Raw genomic sequence first — 17324 nt, 5'->3', positions numbered from 1 at the left:
CTGTATCTGCTCTCTTTAATGTCATTCTCACGGTTGCTAGGACAGCACCAAACTTCCAGAGACTTTTCAGGCAATCTCAGTAGTCTTCCCAGTCCTGCCAAAAACTAGTCTCAAAATTAATATCTTTTGTCTCTCAGCTGTCGACTTTCCTTTTAAAGTTGCTAGACCAAAAATATATCCATTTTTGTCAGCTGTAATAAGGACTTGGACAAGCAAGCTCTAAATACAGTTTGGATGCGCCTGGCTAAGGAAGGTATTTGGCTCTGCATGGATTCTGTAATCCCTTTGAATTTAATTATTTTTGCTCTAATCTCCACTAAAGACCCCATAGCTGCAGGACTATAATAGCATCTCCAAATCATAATAACATCCCCAAATTAAATCCCTAGGTTCTCCTCTGAATCATGGAATGAGGACAGGCATCCACGAAGCTGACAGTGTTGCCTTGGGCAGACCCCTCTTCCTGCGAGTGGAATACACTCGGGGCAAGGATTTGCCCCAGGTCACACGCTTTGTCCTGCAGTGTGAAAAACAATTGCTCTCCTGCACGGGGTCTTCAAGTCTCCTCTGAAAGTCAGTGCCAGCAAGCCACTCAAAAAATCAGTCAGTGGCCATTCCCTTCTTTCAAAATATGGCTGCTCCTTTCGCTGGCTCCAGTTCATGTTTAAAGGGAGGATTTGACACAACGCAATAAGCAGGGGGAGGCTGGCAGGAGGCTACAGGCATGGCCTGTCCTGATCTGCAGGTCCTGGTGCACCCCAGTGTGAGCAAGGGGCCCCACTGCACCTCAGCAGGACCCTGCAGCCACCCCTCAGCAAACCTCTAGCACTGTGAAAACTGAAGCACTTCAAAAATGTCAGTGCCTCCTGGGACGTGCAGTAGCTCAGTTTCAGCTTTGGTCTTAGGTATTAAGCCTGGGATGGAAGCGGAACTTGTCCTTTTCTCTGTGTGGTGCTACTCGCTTTAAGATTCATTTAAATTCCTTACTCTGGCTTTTCTTGTTTTTTCCTTTCTGAACCAGTAGCCATAACTAATTCCAAGTTTTCCAATCTGTTGGAACTTCATATGCCATGAAACGCGAGTGTGACTTTATGCCAGCAGTGGCAGAGATGCTTTACATGAGGGTTGCCCTTTTTTATTAACAATTGTAAAGGGTGAGGTGCAAAGGCCTGTATATACTCAAAATTATGTAATTTTTCACACTGGAATCTCTTTTACAAAGTATGACATGAGTTTCCATGACACAGATTAAATTATCAGTAGATAAACTAATGCATTGAGTAAGTGGAAACAGCTAATTTTGTGAGAGGACCAGGGAAAATGCTCCAGCCAAGGATTGTGTGAGTTGTCTTGTCACTCCTCATATATTTAGTTAGCTATGAGTGGTTTTGTTGCCTGCTTGAAGCTACTTGAGAGCAAGCTTTGAGGAGAAGCTCCACAGATGAGGTATGAACAAGGGGAGATGACTTGCAGATGGACAGAGCACGTGCTCTACAGCGCTCCCTCACTGGGGAGCAGGCAGCAGGGAAGGAAGCTGCCTTTGAGGTTTTCTCTCTGCAGAAAGATAGGGAGAAGCTATACCAAAGGCATTTGTAGAAGAGGCCAACGTGGTGAGAAAAGGGTCGTGGTCAACTGTGTGAGAGTCTCAGATAAGTCAAAGCTGATGAGACGAGAGGGTAAGGTCAGAGATCTCTCCGAGGCAGGTCATTACAGAGAGCTGTGAGCGCGGTGTCGGGGGCAGCAAGGGCAGACACTGCACTTAGAGCAGTTTACAACAAAACTGGGAAAAAGCTCCAGACTGTGGCTGCAAACAGGGCTGCCAGCACTCTCTGGGAGGAAAAGGTGATGAGGTGATAACTGCAGAATCAAGTGAAGTCAAAGAGCTGTTCCTTAAAAGCAGAGAGATTAGCTGCCACTTTGATTTGAAGGGAGAGAAGCTAGTGATAGTGCTAAAGAAGAAAGATATCTGTATTTTGTCTGCATTAAAATCTCCCCCAAGCTGCTGTTTTGTCCTCATGGTCCAGGTTCCTGCCTGGGGCTGCTTTAAGCCTGCGAAAGCCTCACAGGTCCTGGTTACCCTCAGCTTTTGCGGGGTGACGCTCTGGAAATTCTGATGCAGCTGCCTGTGGTGTGGTTTTCCTTACAGTGTAAGAGCTCCTTGCAAATTAAAAAGCTTCCTGCTGAAGACATAATCCTGATGCATCTCAGACTCCTCTGAGTGAAATCCATTTTTTCTGTATTCTCAATATAATATCAATCGTATTTCTTATCAAAGGCTGATTGGTGGCTGATCTGGGGAGGTGATTATCAGATCATACACATCTTTTCTTTCAGATCAGATCATTGCTTATAAAGCAACAGTTAATGTCTCTTGTTAGCCATAGAAGTACTCAGATGATTTTATTTAGTCACATCAATCAATGATTATTTCAAGTTGTCAAGACTTTTCTCCAGACAACTAGAAAAAGTTTTTAAAAATATACTTTTATTCAGTTTTCATTAGGAGAGTAAGCCTATAAAAAGCAGAATTTTTAATGGATAATTGGTTGAGGTTTAAGAAAGCATTCCAAGTGGATTTTATGATCAGGTGCTTCTTTATAGTCTTTATACTCACTGAGGGTAACAGATTCAATCTGAAGGGGGATGTGAAGGTCACTGCAATGTTGAACCACTCTGGAATGAAGGACTGACATCGAGGTTCAGCTGTAAAATGGTACCTACAACTTACTGAAATTCCTTTAGGCAGCATGGTTTATTAAGAGCTGTGAATGAAATGGTGTATATCCACTGCTTGGCAAGGCTAGAAGCTGTATTCTCAGGACAGGTTATGAAAGGTAATTACAATTTTTCTTGGATATTTGCAGCTTCTACTTTGCAGACCTTTGAGGTAATCATAAATATCTGACCTAATGGAAGCTGAATAGTGCTCACTCTTTGAGATATGAAGTTTGCTTTGCACTCCAGATAATAGTTCATTAAAGGTTACCTGACAGGTCTCTTGGAACTGTCTCCTCAGCTGGTGGAAATTGGTGTAGTTCCACATGTTTCAAAGAATCTGTCTTTCCTTCCTCCTCTTATGTGTAAACAGCCTCTTAAACTAATGAATAGAGATCTCAGGTTCACAACACAGTTAGGAAGAGAAAGAAGATAAGATGAACTTGTGTAACATTCACATCTCGAGCCTCGGTTGTTGTATTATTTAGTATATCAGAAACAGAACTACAGGAATTGGTATGCACTAAGGGTAGACGTGGATGGGGTGGGTAGTCGATTTCAGCACAGAAGGAGGAACATCATATTTAGCAATTTGTAGTATGTACTCCTGGAGCCCCATCTGTGCATCTGGAGAGGAGGTCTACCGCATGAGCAGGTGGCTGGATAATGACATGGGAGGTGCTTGACTAAGTGTGGGGGGTCCTTCATGATTTCTGAGGTATGGGATGAGCCAGAGCCCAAAGGTTAGCTGCAATGGGATTCACACCCTACACGTGAAAGTTTCTCTCCTGCAAACCCTGCACTCCTCAAGCATCTGCTTATGCTGTTTGTGTTTTATTCGTGTCTCAGTACTGCCCCCTGAGCAAAAAGGCTGAGAGCAGACACCTCTTGAGAGCCTGGTAAGATGTCTTCTGCTTGGGGACAGTGTTTACCCCAACCACCCTGCAGGGACAGTGGCAATGTCTGGAGTGCTGTAGCAAGACCGCAGGGGCTTTAAAGGGCAGCAGCAGAATTATCTGTCATTTACTCAGACTATGCCTATGAAAGAAAGCTGGACAAGCATAGCTTATAAATGGTTTTGCTTTTACTAAATTTGATACCCATGAAGCTTAACTGGTTAAAAATGTACTTACATGCCAAATCACTGATTGTTTGAAACCAGAAACAAATAATTCTGCATGTTACATATAGTAATTAACAGCTTTTTAATAGTCTTTGGTCCTGGTTTTCAGGAAATAGTGTTGTACTATTAACATTCCTGTAAAACCATTAGTCCTAAATGCATGTAATTGATGGCAGTACTAATGTTTGTAAAATGAACTGAGGCTGATTTATAAGTCTGATAATAAAATAGTTCAGTAAAGGGCTTTGATCTAATAGCTGTGAAAACAGTACACACACCTTAAAGATCATCCTTGCAGATATCCATCCTCCTTTCAACTTTTACTACCTTCAGACACGACAATTTGGAAGGGAAAATTCCCAGCTAAATACATCTTGATGGAGAGGACCATTGATCAGTTACACTCTATTCTCCTTCCAGATACGAACATCCAGTAGTACACTGACTCCTTGGGCCATTTTCAGTGATACTTTATTCATTGCTATTGACTGAAATTACAGAAAATAAACACCTTGCCTGTTTTCTTGACTAACAGAACTGGTCAAAGATTCCCCCTTCCCTGCAGTCTAGCACACTAGCTCCTCCAGCATGACCTTTCTTCTGCAAAAGAAGTGTTTATACTTGTAATATTATCTATGGTAAATCCTCAGTTGCTTAGGTCTGTTGGATCCATTCACTTTTTGCCAGTTTTTCTTTCCTTTTCCTTCTTCCTTATATAAATTTTAATTATAAAATAAGAATCAAATCACTCAATATTCATTCAGTTTTTCCACAGTATTGAAACAGGCAATTTTGCTCACTAAGCAAATACTTTCAAGTAATCTTTAGGCACACTTAATAAACTCAAAAGATTGCATTCATAAAGCTAGTGGGAGGTAGTATTCTTCCCATATATGGCTCAGTATTTACAGTGCTTAACAAAGAGTCTCTTCTCTGTTTTCTGAGACTAGGACTTGATAGTGCACCACAAGAGTTTATGGGCTGGTTGTCTCACTCCTTCTAGATGAACATATTGTCCTTTGCACAAATAGTTCAGCATTTTTGTAGTTGGTGAGTATGTTGACTGTCTCAGCTCCCTCAGCCTCTATCTACCACAGCTCCTCTTTCAGGCAATATGTAAGCAGTTTAGAATGGAAAAGACTGAGAAGATGAGCTCCTCCTCTGTGTACCTTGTAGTCTGTATAGCAGGTAGGACACCCACATGGAGAGTGAGAGACCTCACACCAACCCCCTGTGCTGAATCAGGCAGCAGGAGGACAGGAACTTGGATCTCTCACAACGCATGTGCATGTTATTAACTACTGGGCTGGAGAGGACAAGCAGAGGGAAGGGGGAAGCCAGCATCAGTGCATGCTTCCTCTGCCTCTGTGCATTCAGCCTCTGAAACCAAGATCGCTGATTTGGAAAAGCTGATGGCAACAGCTCTCCTCTCCTCTCCTCTCCTCTCCTCTCCTCTCCTCTCCTCTCCTCTCCTCTCCTCTCCTCTCCTCTCCTCTCCTCTCCCCTCCCCTCCCCTCCCCTCCCCTCCCCTCCCCTCCCCTCCCCTCCCCTCCCCTCCCCTCCCCTCCCCTTCCCTTCCCTTCCCTTCCCTTCCCTTCCCTTCCCTTCCCTTCCCTTCCCTTCCCTTCCCTTCCCTCTCTTTTGCCTTGCTTTGTTTTCTCTGTATATATATGTGTATGTAATTTAAATTTAAAATCTATTCAGACCCAAAAAAGCAGTGTTTTTTGCAGAAAAAGACCAATTATGAAAAAAAATACTAACTGTCCTTATATATGAACAATCTTATTTAAATTAGTAACTTTGTTGACAAGCTAAAAGTTTGGCCTGTATTTATCCACTTGATTGACTCAGTTCTTGAAAAACTGGAATGGAATTATTTCATTTTAAAAATACAACTTTAGAGGTATGTATAGTGTGATATCAATCCTCAGAATTCAGGTGGGTAACAGGAATATATCACATTGCAGGTTGCATTTACTTCTGATTGCTTTCCTCTGCTCTGAATGAAAGCATTTCTAACAAGAATCCAAAACCATCTCCCTGCACAGTGAAACTGCCATTCACTATGCAAAAACACACGAAAATTGCCTCCAAAAAAACCCTCTGGATTTGTCATCACTCCTTGAATGATGGTACCGGGAAGAATACTTCATGGTCGAGGTGGCTTCAGCCAGGAGGAGGCCTGAGTCAGCTCCGCGGGACGCTCGCAAGCTGGGCGCTCGCCCCGCACGCGGCTCGGCGGCCATTAATAACATTTCCGTGCGCGGCTGACTCACCCGCCCGGGCAAATCTGCTGTGGGCCCAGCCTGCTTTTCTGTCGAATTAGCTGGAGCTGGGGCTCTAGTGTTTACGCAGGCTGCATGCTGGCTGCTGGCTTTCCGCCAGCCGCGGGAAGACGAAGCAGGGCCGGAGCTGGCACCGGCTCCCGGCAGCCCCGATGCGCGGTATCTGATCTGGCCTGAGCTCTGCTAAGGCGAGTTCACCCTGGCACAAATTTTTGAATGTATCTGACCGTGCAAAATAAGTCTGCGTTGGCTGAACGCTTGGACTTGTGTGCCCTCAGTGGTTTTAGCCTCGTCAGAGGGCCCGCGGACCTGGGTTGGCTGCAGAGGTGCGGGGCTGCGCGAGGCAGGGTCCCCGGGGTCCGGGGCAGACACACAGGCCTGGACTTAGGTCCTGAGATCGAGCTTATGGTGAGGCGTGCAAGACCCTTCCAGCTTTTCCTGCTCCCTGTCCTGCTGTGGGGACAAACTGTTGATCTAATATAAATCCTATAAAGATAAATACATTAAATCAGGAAGAGTTTTGTGTCTTGAGTTGCACAGAATGCAACAGTGAAAAAATATTGAAAAAATGTTCAAAATTTCAAGCTAAATAAAGAGCAAGAAGCTACTTCTCAAAAGAGAAATCTAGTAAGTTTTAACTTGATATCAGTGACCTTGCCATATGCTGTGTATTCTTAGTGGCAGGGAAAAGCCCACCGTGTAATACCTCCCCACGAAGCACTTTGATTTCCTCTTCATGAGTTACTTCAGTGGGGAAGGACCACTGCTCCCAAGATTTACTTTTGCTTAAATCTTAGCGGTAAAATTCAACGTTTTCTGCTGGAACTGTTCTATATACAACCTGTCCATTAGTCACCTAATACATTTTTTATCACTTCATAGTTCATTTTCTTCCTTTGACCTTTGAGGATTCCCAAGGAATTCTAAAACCCATTAGTATCTATGAACACTCACAGTAAATCCATAAATGATTGCTTAATGGTCATTGCTAATCAGAATTAAGCAATCTTGGCATAGCTAAAGCTTTTGTATGGTGGAGATTTTTTTTCTGTAGTGCACACATTTTTCTTTATTTATTTGCAAGAGTTATTTTAAGTATCAGATGACAAAATAAATATGTATTTCTGAGAAAAAGCCAATAAAATACTGTATGCATCAAGTGCTGAAGTCATAAACGCATTTAATGAGAGATCGCATTTTTACAAATGATAGAGGGACTGTTTCTGGGCATCACAGAGGGCTTACATAACTGTGATAGGGACGGATGCAGGATCTCCAAGCAGCGGATAATGGTACAGAAAGGGACATATGAACTTCAAAGGTTTGATTTCATGTAGATAAACACTACAGTGTTCGGGTGTTTATCTGCAGCTTATCTAATATGGATGGTTTAGGGCTGTTGGCAGTCTTCTAAGAGTTCACAAAGTCCCTCGTACCTCTGCTTCCAGGTAGGCTAGAAATGAAGTGAGACTATGCACACTTGCAGTATTTTGGCACTTTTGCTTTTATTGCCTGCTGCAGCCTTCAAGTACAGAGGTGAGAGCAAATTGAAAGTAGTGGACCAAACACAGCCCCATCAGATCGCCGCTGTGCTGGACGCTGCACAAACACAGAGGCACGGACAACTTTGCCTGCCTCCGCGAATTTACTGTCTGCAAAGGAAACGAGGGAGGGCTGCATTGCACAGAGTGGATAGGTGTTGATTTACAAATGTTCTGTAAATTCTGCTGTTCTCTATTTTTGCAGTAAAATACAAAATTTATTTATGCTTTTTAATTAATTTTTCAATATTAAATTCAAGCAGAAGCTCTGAATGATGCAAAGCCCTGAGACACAGTGAAAGATTCCTGATGATTTCAACAGACACTTCATTATCCCGTCTCTGGATGACAGCAAAGTTATATATGTGAAACTCGTATGCTGAAACACAAAAATGCTGAGCTCTTTCAGTGCAGCCTGTTTCTAATATGAGAATCTATGCTTGATACCTGTTTAGCCTGCCCGTGTGGAGTGGTGAAAACACAAACCAGTCTTGGGAATTTATTGCTGGGCTCAGAATTTTTGGTTGCTCCTTTAAAGCTCCATCCCCTAGCGTCAAGCAAACAAGGGAGACTTTCAGCTCCATTCTAAAGATACAAGTTTCCAGTTCTAATGACTGCAGAGGTAGAAATGCCAAAACTTAGAGAAATTAATTAAAAAAACCTCCAGCTTTTATTATTATTAAAAAAATCTGAGTTCTTAAAGCCAAATGCTGGTTTTCAAGGCTTGATTCACGATTTTGAATGTGTGACACCAGAAGCACTGGCCTAGTTATTCATGATTCACAGGGAAATTACAAAGCTGTAAATAGATGTTGCTTAGTTTTGATTATGAAATAGTTGCATTTCCATCATGTGCCAACTAATCTCTGCTTGTATTTAAGATAAACACTATTGGACATAGGGAACCTATAAATTGAGGTTATCTGCTGTTTGGTGTCTTGGAGGAAAGGCAACTGAATTCAGCATAAGAATTGCTTGAGCCAGAAGCAGATGTCACGCTCTAAACATCTGAGGTTCATGATTTTTTGGCTGCCTCATTCTGTGCCTTTGTCATGCATTGTGTTCCTGTTTCACTTTGGGGGGGGAGCAGCGAGGGAGCACCAGGGCTGCCTGATGTCACTGCCTGTTGTCATACTCTACCATTATTTATGGTCAGGTTCCTCATCCAAAGCCCTGTGAGGTCTGTCAAGAGCCTTCCACTGACCTCCACAGCGTTAGAACAGGCCCTGTATGCCCAGCAGGTCCCATTTGCCAGAGGCTCTCTTCTGCTCTGCTGAGCACTTCTACAGAAAATAATTCCTTTTCTCTCCTATAAAGAATATAGTTTTAAAACCAGAAATTTCCAAATATTTTGATGTACATTTAAGTTAACATTTCAAAAGACACATGCTGTTAGATGAGCACCTACATTTGCCTGAATTAATCAATTATCCATCTATATATTTAAGCTGGATTGCTTTCATCGCTTATCATATCCGTTCTGTTTTTCTTCTTTGTTGATGTGATGAAAAGGGCTCTTGCTTTCAGTTTTATTTCTCACAGGTTTCCTTCCCTGGTTATCATGCATTGCCATGCCATTGGGTGTGATCTGGGGACATGAGCTGGCTGTGAACCGAAATCGGTGACGTCCCTCAGAAAGCAGTAAAGCAGCACACACAAAAAAAGCCCTGATTTCAGGTTATGGTCTCCAAGGTGCAAACCGGCTCAGGAAATACAGCACCTTGAAGGCCTGGGCCCTTTGCAAGGAGCAGCAGGGGAAAACATTTTATTAGTACTTTAGCTCACTGATTTTATTTCAAGAGACCATAGCAGAAACAAACAGAATAATTTAGGAAATTACAATAATAAACCCTTTTCTGAAACGGTATTTAACTACTGACAGCTGATGAAATGAGTCCAGAAACAGGCACAAAACAAGAAAGGAAGAAAAAGAAAACATGTTCTTGTTCATGAACATTGAGCAACTTGGCCCAGAACAGTCCCCATTTGGCTTTATTTCAGCAGGAAATTTTTTGGTAAATCATAAATTCTTTCCCAAAATATACAATGCACTAGTTTAAAAACAATCAATCATTCATTGGAAATTGAGGACGGATTTGTAGAGACGGCTGTCTCATTTTGAAGTAGCTCGTCAGACGTAAAAGCGAGACTCCTGCCTGCAGGGCGGACTCAGTGCCCATGGGCCGGCCACCACTGCTGGGGCTGGGCAGAGAAACCGGGAAGAGGAGTACGATGGGCCGGAGTGCGGAGCCCACGGCCAGCCAGATCTGCCAGGTCAGTGCCGGGAGTCCCTAACCTCGCTTCAGGGCGCATGGCCTGGTTGCAGACTCACTTTTCCCCAGCGCCTGGCCATGTACCTTCATTTCGTGTGCCCTAGGCAGGCAAAGAGCTTGCATGAAGCGGGGTTTGGGTCCAGCCTTGAAGGTACACTTCGTAGCACACCCACAGACACGCATGCGGAAAATCATCAAGTCCAACCCTCCACCCAGCACCACCATGCCTACTAAACCATGTCCTGAAGTGCCACAACTACACCTTTTTTGAACCCCTCCAGGGATGGGGGCCACTTCCCTGGGCAGCCTGTTCCAATGCCTGACCACTCCTTCGGTAAAGGAATTTTCCCTAATATCCAATCGAAACCTCTCCTGATGCAACTTGAGGCCACTGCCTCTCGTCCTATCGCTAGTTAGCTGGGAGAAGAGACCCAACACCTGTCTCACTACAACCACCTTTGAAGTCACTGTAGAGAGTAATAAGGTCTCCCCTCAGGCCCCTCTTCTCCAAGCTAAACAGCCCTATTTCCCTCAGCTGCTCCTCATAAGACTTGTTCTCTAGGCCCTTCACCAGCTTTATTGACCTTCTCTGGACATGCTCCAGCACCTCAATGTCCTTCTTGTAGTGAGGGGTCAATGCAGTCACTTTTAGGCATGAAGTTTACAAGCTCAGGGCTTTTAGGGCAGGGCTGGTGTGGGGAAGCTGGTGTGGCCAGCCTTAGGATGGTAGAGGGTGTCTGGAGAACTGCTCGTGATGTCTTCAGAGGTTCTGGAAGAACATGTGCTTTATGTAACTTGTATTCCCTGGTGCAAAGACAGCTGCCAGTCTGTGTCCTACTTCAAGCTGCAAAATTGGTCTCCATCTTTCCCACCCACCCTGCTTTTTAAGAAACCTTTGTATTTGTTTTTTCTATGTTGTTTTTCACATCAAATAATTGTGCTAGATTAAGGATGAATGCTTTGATCTTCATATACAGCAAACTCTGTTATAAATCTATTGGCAAGGGTGGAACCAGAAAACAAAATTTTGAATAGTGAGACAGCAATAGTGAAGAAGTAATAAAGACGGTCCTTTAAAAAATACAAAACTGAAAAGCTTCCTATTTAATAAAAGGAAACAACGTTTGAAGCATATGCCCGCAAAGATCAAACAAAATTCCTACATCAATATTATTGAAAAAGGAGATCTCTCTTCATTTTTTTTTTTTTTTCTGACATTAAGGTTTTTGAACCCGTCTAGAAGGTTTTGGAATTACTTTGGATTTTCACCAGTCTAACGAGATCAGAATCTTGTCTTGTTTAAATAAATGATTTAAAACCATATTCCCCAATGGCTCAGCCTCCACTAGATACCTCTGTTGAAAGCCCAGTCCCTTTGTTTGTTTGCCAGAAATCTGACTATGTGTGTGCGCTTTGGTTTTGAAGTCTTACTACTAGTGGACATGAGTCTGCTTGTCCTGTCAGGTCCTCAGCCAACACTGAACTGCAAGTTTGCTCCTCTGTCTCAAATCTGATGAAGCCTCTCCATTTTGTCCAGATATATCTCATGGCCTAGCAAAGGTATTTTCACTACCCACAGACATTACCTTGCCCCAGGCCCTATCAAAAGTTTTTTATTATCTCTCCAACAGTCATAGAAGGAGATATTTGAGGTTTTTCTCTGCTGACTGTAAGCATAATTTGATTGCCTTCTGGATCTCTTCTTTTACAGTTTGGACTCATGAGTCCAGAGGTGTCTGCTCAAGACACGTCCCCATCTCAGGTGGGAAACAGTGCTACAGCCTCTGCAGCTTGTGACTTGTGCGCTCACTGACACAGCAGTCAGGCACGGGACTGCCCATGAAGTATTCCCAGATACCTGGAGCTGAACGTGTTTGTACTAGTCAGACTGGCTATACCTTTTAATTGCGCCTAATGGATCTACCTGCACATGAAAATACTGGCCTTTTCCAGAAGAACTATATGAATTCCCTGGTGACAGTTTCTCACTTTTCCACATTAAGAATGTAATTCTCATGAGGGATTTCATAATACTTGGTTCAGTGAAAAATGATGCTCACATTGCACTAACATAATTACAGAACAATACCTTCAATACATTCATACGCAAGAATTATTAATAATAGTATCAGTATCTTACTGACTGTTTTTGAACAGTTGTTCTCTGAAACTGCAATTATATCTAATTATAATCTCTTCTGCAGTGATGCAAAGTCCATGAGGCTTTTCCCCTGTAGGCAAATAAACTTAAATGTATGGAGAGTTCCAAGCCAAGGACTTGGAGACATGTGAGTTTTCTGAGTAGCGCTGAGTGAGTAATGGCAGCACAAATGATCACAGTAATCCCATTTTGTTTGAGATTGACTCTGCTATCAAGGTAGTCCTGTTTGTGCACCATATTTTGCCCATTAAAAGGTGTCTTCTGTAGCAAAAGCAATAAGAAACAGTTGAAAGATTTAGTTTTCAATATACTGCAGAAGCAATGCAGTTTTCTGAGTGGAAATGGTTTCATAGCACTGCAGAAGATTGTACATCCTCGGGCCATTTTGCACAATTCTTTAATGTCAAATACAGAATATATTCTGAACTGCTGAATCTGCAACTCAAAAGCAGGTATGTTTTGTTCCCAGGCTTCCTAAAAGGTATTGAGTCAGAATTTCTTCCCTATGATAGTCAAATAACTACTTCTCATTTTCTTCAGAACATATTCATGGCAAGTTTACTTTTCTAGTTTTAATGTGGGTGTTCCCTTGTATCTTAAACATTCTACCCTGTCTGTCCTTTCCTCTCTTAAAAACCTTCTAGACAACAATAACATTCTCATATATAAGCCACATTATTTTTTCATTTATTCTGCTAAAGCAAATTTGTCTTTTTTTCTTGGAAGTCAGATACACCATTTTCCTCACTAACCCGTATGTCCTAGAAATACTCATTGTCTGCTCCAGCTTGGATTCATCTTTTCTGAACATGGAAGGCAGAATATGGTTGATTGTTTTGGCTAAGGTCTTACATGGGTATAATGGCATTAATGTTTTTCTGTTCCATTTGGATACTACACATCCCGCAGTCATACCTGCTCTTTTCTGGGTTGCAAATGGTTAATGGTCCTAGTCATCCATTGCCAATTATCACTACACAAAGGTAATTTTTACATTTCTGATTTTTTTCAAATATTAGTATAAATCCACCCAAATTTTCAAAATTTGGAGTGTCAGATTTTGTTATTGGAAACTTTTCAATAAATTAGATGGAAAATCAAATTCAGGAAGTTTTGTGGATTTTTCCAACCCTTTTTTCAGTTTAATAATTTTAATTTGAATGAAAATTTTAAGAACCACAGGCAAACTACTTGAAATTGCTAAATGTTGACAAATGTGACAAGTGTGGAGAATATTCTTGTACAGCATTGTCTATAGTGTGGAGCAGCAACATCTGAGCACCTGCCTTTCATGCAGGACATGAAAAAAATGGATCAAAGTGACTCTTGTCTGGGGATAATCCTTCAAATTCCACAAACCATGGATGCTTTATTATTCAAAGTAAGTTTTAAAATACAAATTTTTGACATACCTGTTGGCTGAGGAAGAGAAAAAGTAGTGCATGAACTTGTGAAGTATATGTCGTATTCCAGTCTGCCAATTTGGTCTTGCAAAATTCCTGTGACATGCATGACAGACTTAAAAACCCACAAACATCAATGTGTTTAGAAGCATCCAAAGAGATCACAGAGCAATCAACCTGCTGTGTGAATTACAGCAGCTGTTAGAATTAGGGAATATTTGAGTTCTTTATAAGCAACTCTCTTATTGTCTCTGGTGTGTAGCAGACACCACATTTGATTTACTACCATTTTTATTAAAATAAAAATTACACTTAGATAAATATAATGTGAGACTGGGTATTATTGCAGCCGTAATTTATTTCTTACTCATTGCTACCTCTTCAAATTTTGCCACAAAACAGGAGGAAATAGCAGACTACAAAGAATAAGCTATGGAGGGTTTTCAAGACTGCGATGTGTAAGAAGGCTGCCCCAGCTGTTAGTGTTACCTAGACATAAAAAAAAAAAAAAAGATAAGAATAGTCTCATATCCAGGAAGGTTTGTCACAGGGTTTATAGCAAAAGCTGGTTAGTAAATTTTTGTTCCACACCCTTAAGCTTGATTTATCCAGCAGATTGTTACTATTGAAACTTGATGTTTTGATTTTTCTAACCTTGGAATGATTTTGACAGTGAAAGATTCCAAAGCACAGCGACATTCTACTGAGCAACACTGAACTTCATACCAGGTGCTCAGAAGAGCCTGTGAGAAAACAGACAGAAATAAAGCAGAAACAAGTTGCCCAACTTTCTCTACAGACTGTGTAGGACATGCAGGGTGTTACTGATGTGAACTGCGCCTTACCTAAATTTCTAACATATCCAGTGCAGTTTTCACCCCTCTTCTCTCCCGCTGTTGCAGAAATGTTCGTTTTAACCTGAGGGCAGATGCTGCTCATGGATCTCTGCTTCCCGAGGGCTGCATCTTCCTGTTGGTGCCCTCGCATCTCACCTCTGCACGGAAACTAAAATCTGCATTTGTAACCTGGGAAGACAGTGAAAGGTAGTAGCTGATGTCCAAAAGCAGCAACAAAGTTATTTTAGTATAGACTACGAAAAACTGCAGAAACACAGTATTATTACTAAAGCTGTTAATTTGGGCTGCTTCTACTGAATTCTTACAGGAACTGGTTTCAGATCGATATTCCTTAAGGTATTTATCAATAGTTTAGAAGAGGCAAAATGACCACTGAAAGAAGTTCTACAGGCAGAACAAAGAAGCTTAGGGGAAAAATAACGTTAGGCCGACTCTTGTTTATAGGACGCTGTGGTTCATCTTGTAAACTGGATACTGTCCAGCTACCGAGTTGTAATAGCAGGCCACAGACTGGTCAGGAAAAGGGACCTCATGCTCACAGGGTGGGAGGCTGCATTGAGGAAAGCAGTGCTTTGCAAAGTAGTCCTGAAAGGACGTTCACCCCATGTTCCTAGTGTGATCCTGTGACAGAGAGAGATGGTGTAATGCTGGGGCAAATTCTAGCAAAACTGAACAGGCAAACAGAACCATGACAGGGACATCATTCTGTAGGTATGAAGAAACACAATCAGGCTCTAAATGGCATTGTGGTGGGTTTGGTCTTGGCTGGCTTCCACACATCCACCCATCTGCTCTCAACAGGACAAGAGCAGAAAGCACAAAGAAAAAGCTCATGGGCTGAGATAAATACAGGGAGATCACTTACCGATTACTGTTGGAGGCAAAACAGACCCTACTTGTGGAAGACTAAATTAATTTATTGCCAATTAAAAATAGAATGGGATGGTGAGGAAACAGAGGCAGAGCTAAAACCACCTTCCCCCAGCCCCCCTTCTTCCCAGGCTCAATTTCACTCCTGACCCTTCTACCTCCTCCCTGGAAGAGGAGCAGGGGAATGGGCAATGAGAGTTGTGATCAGTCCATCACTCTTCAGCTGTGCCCCTACTTGCTTCTCATGTTGCTCCCCTGCTGTGGTGTGGAGTCTATCCCAAGGGAGATGGCCCTGAACAAACTGCTCCAGTGTAGGTCCATTCCATGGCATACAGTCTTTCAGGAACAGGCTGCTCCAGCATGGGTCTCCCATGAGGTCACGAGTCCTGCCAGCAAACCTACTCCAGCGTGGGCTCTGCTCTCCACAGGTCCTGCCAGGAGCCTGCTCCAGCATGGTCTCCCCATGGGATCGCAGCCTGTTTCAGGGCATCTACTTGCTCCGGCGTGGGGTCCTCCCTGGGCTGCAGGTGGAGATCTGCTCCACCATGGACCTCCATGGGCTGCAGGGGGATAGCCTGCCTCACCATTGTCTGCTCCCCAGCTGCAGGCAAATCTCTGCTCCGGTGCCTGGAGCACCTCCTCCCCTCCTTCTTCACTGACCTTGGTGTCTGCAGAGTTGTTTCTCTCACATCTTCTCACTTGCCTCTCACAGCCAGTCCACGAAATTTTTTACCCTTGAATATATTTTCACAGAGGAGCCACCAGCATTGGGCAGCTTTGGCCACCAGTGAGTCCATTTCGGAGCTGGCTGGAATGGGCTGTGTCTGGCACGGCAGCCCCTGATTTCTCTCACAGAAGCCACCACTGCAGTCCCCCTCCTCCCAAAACCTGGACATCTAAACTCGATACAGAGACAGTGTGCACTATTTCAGCATCCGTACTTCAGAATGGACATCACAGAATCACAGAATCACAGAATCACAGAATTACAGAATCACAGAATCACAGAATCACAGAATGGTAGGGGTTGGAAGGGACCTCTGTGGGTCATCTAGTCCAACCCTCCTGCCGAAGCAGGGTCACCTACAGCAGGCTGCACAGGACCTTGTCCAGGTGGGTCTTGAATATCTCCAGAGAAGGAGACTCCACAACCTCCCTGGGCAGCCTGTCCCAGGGCTCTGTCACCCTCAGAGGGAAGAAGTTCTTCCTCATGTTCAGACGGAACTTCCTGTGCCTCAGTTTGTGCCCATTGCCCCTTGTCCTGTCACTGGGCACCACTGAAAAGAGCTTGGCCCCATCCTCCTGACACCCACCCTTCAGATATTTATAAGCATTTATTAGGTCCCCTCTCAGCCTTCTCTTCTTCAGGCTGAACAAGCCCAGCTCCCTCAGCCTCTACTCATAGGAGAGATGCTCCAGTCCCCTCATCATCCTTGTAGCCCTTCGCTGGACTCTCTCCAGTAGCTCTTCATCTGTCTTGAACTGGGGAGCCCAGAACTGGACACAGTACTCCAGATGAGGCCTCACCAGGGCAGTGTAGAGGGGAAGGAGAACCTCCCTCGACCTGCTGGCCACGCTCTTCTTGATGCACCCCAGGATCCCATTGGCCTTCTTGGCAGCCAGGGCACACTGCTGGCTCATGGTTAACCTGTCGTCCACCAGGACACCCAGGTCCCTCTCCGCAGAGCTGCTCTCCAGCAGGTCCACCCCAAGCCTGTACTGGTGCATGGGGTTGTTCCTCCCCAGGTGCAGGACCCTGCATTTGCCTTTGTTGAACCTCATCAGGTTCTTCTCTGCCCAATATCAAAAAACTGGAAACAGTTTGAAGAACTGCAAAAAGGACACCGGACTTAAGAAAAATAATTAAAATTGGATCCCTGAAAGAGCAGCATGTATTTATGTTACTAAAAATTTGAGGGGGAGTCAAATGATTTTTTTGTAAATAATCCTGCTGGTAGAAACTGTAGATAGCGGATGGAGATCTTTAACAGACCCAGCACCAGGAAGCTGAAGTAAGCAAAGCGCAAGCAGGTAGTAAGATCATATTAACGGTGAGGATTTTAATCCTAGAAATAGTTTACACAAATTTATATTAA

The sequence above is a fragment of the Opisthocomus hoazin genome, chromosome 3, assembly GCF_030867145.1.
Source record: "Opisthocomus hoazin isolate bOpiHoa1 chromosome 3, bOpiHoa1.hap1, whole genome shotgun sequence".
NCBI classification, from domain to species: domain Eukaryota; kingdom Metazoa; phylum Chordata; class Aves; order Opisthocomiformes; family Opisthocomidae; genus Opisthocomus; species Opisthocomus hoazin.
The sequence above is the reverse complement of the archived record's forward strand: the minus strand, read 5'-3'. Positions refer to the sequence as shown.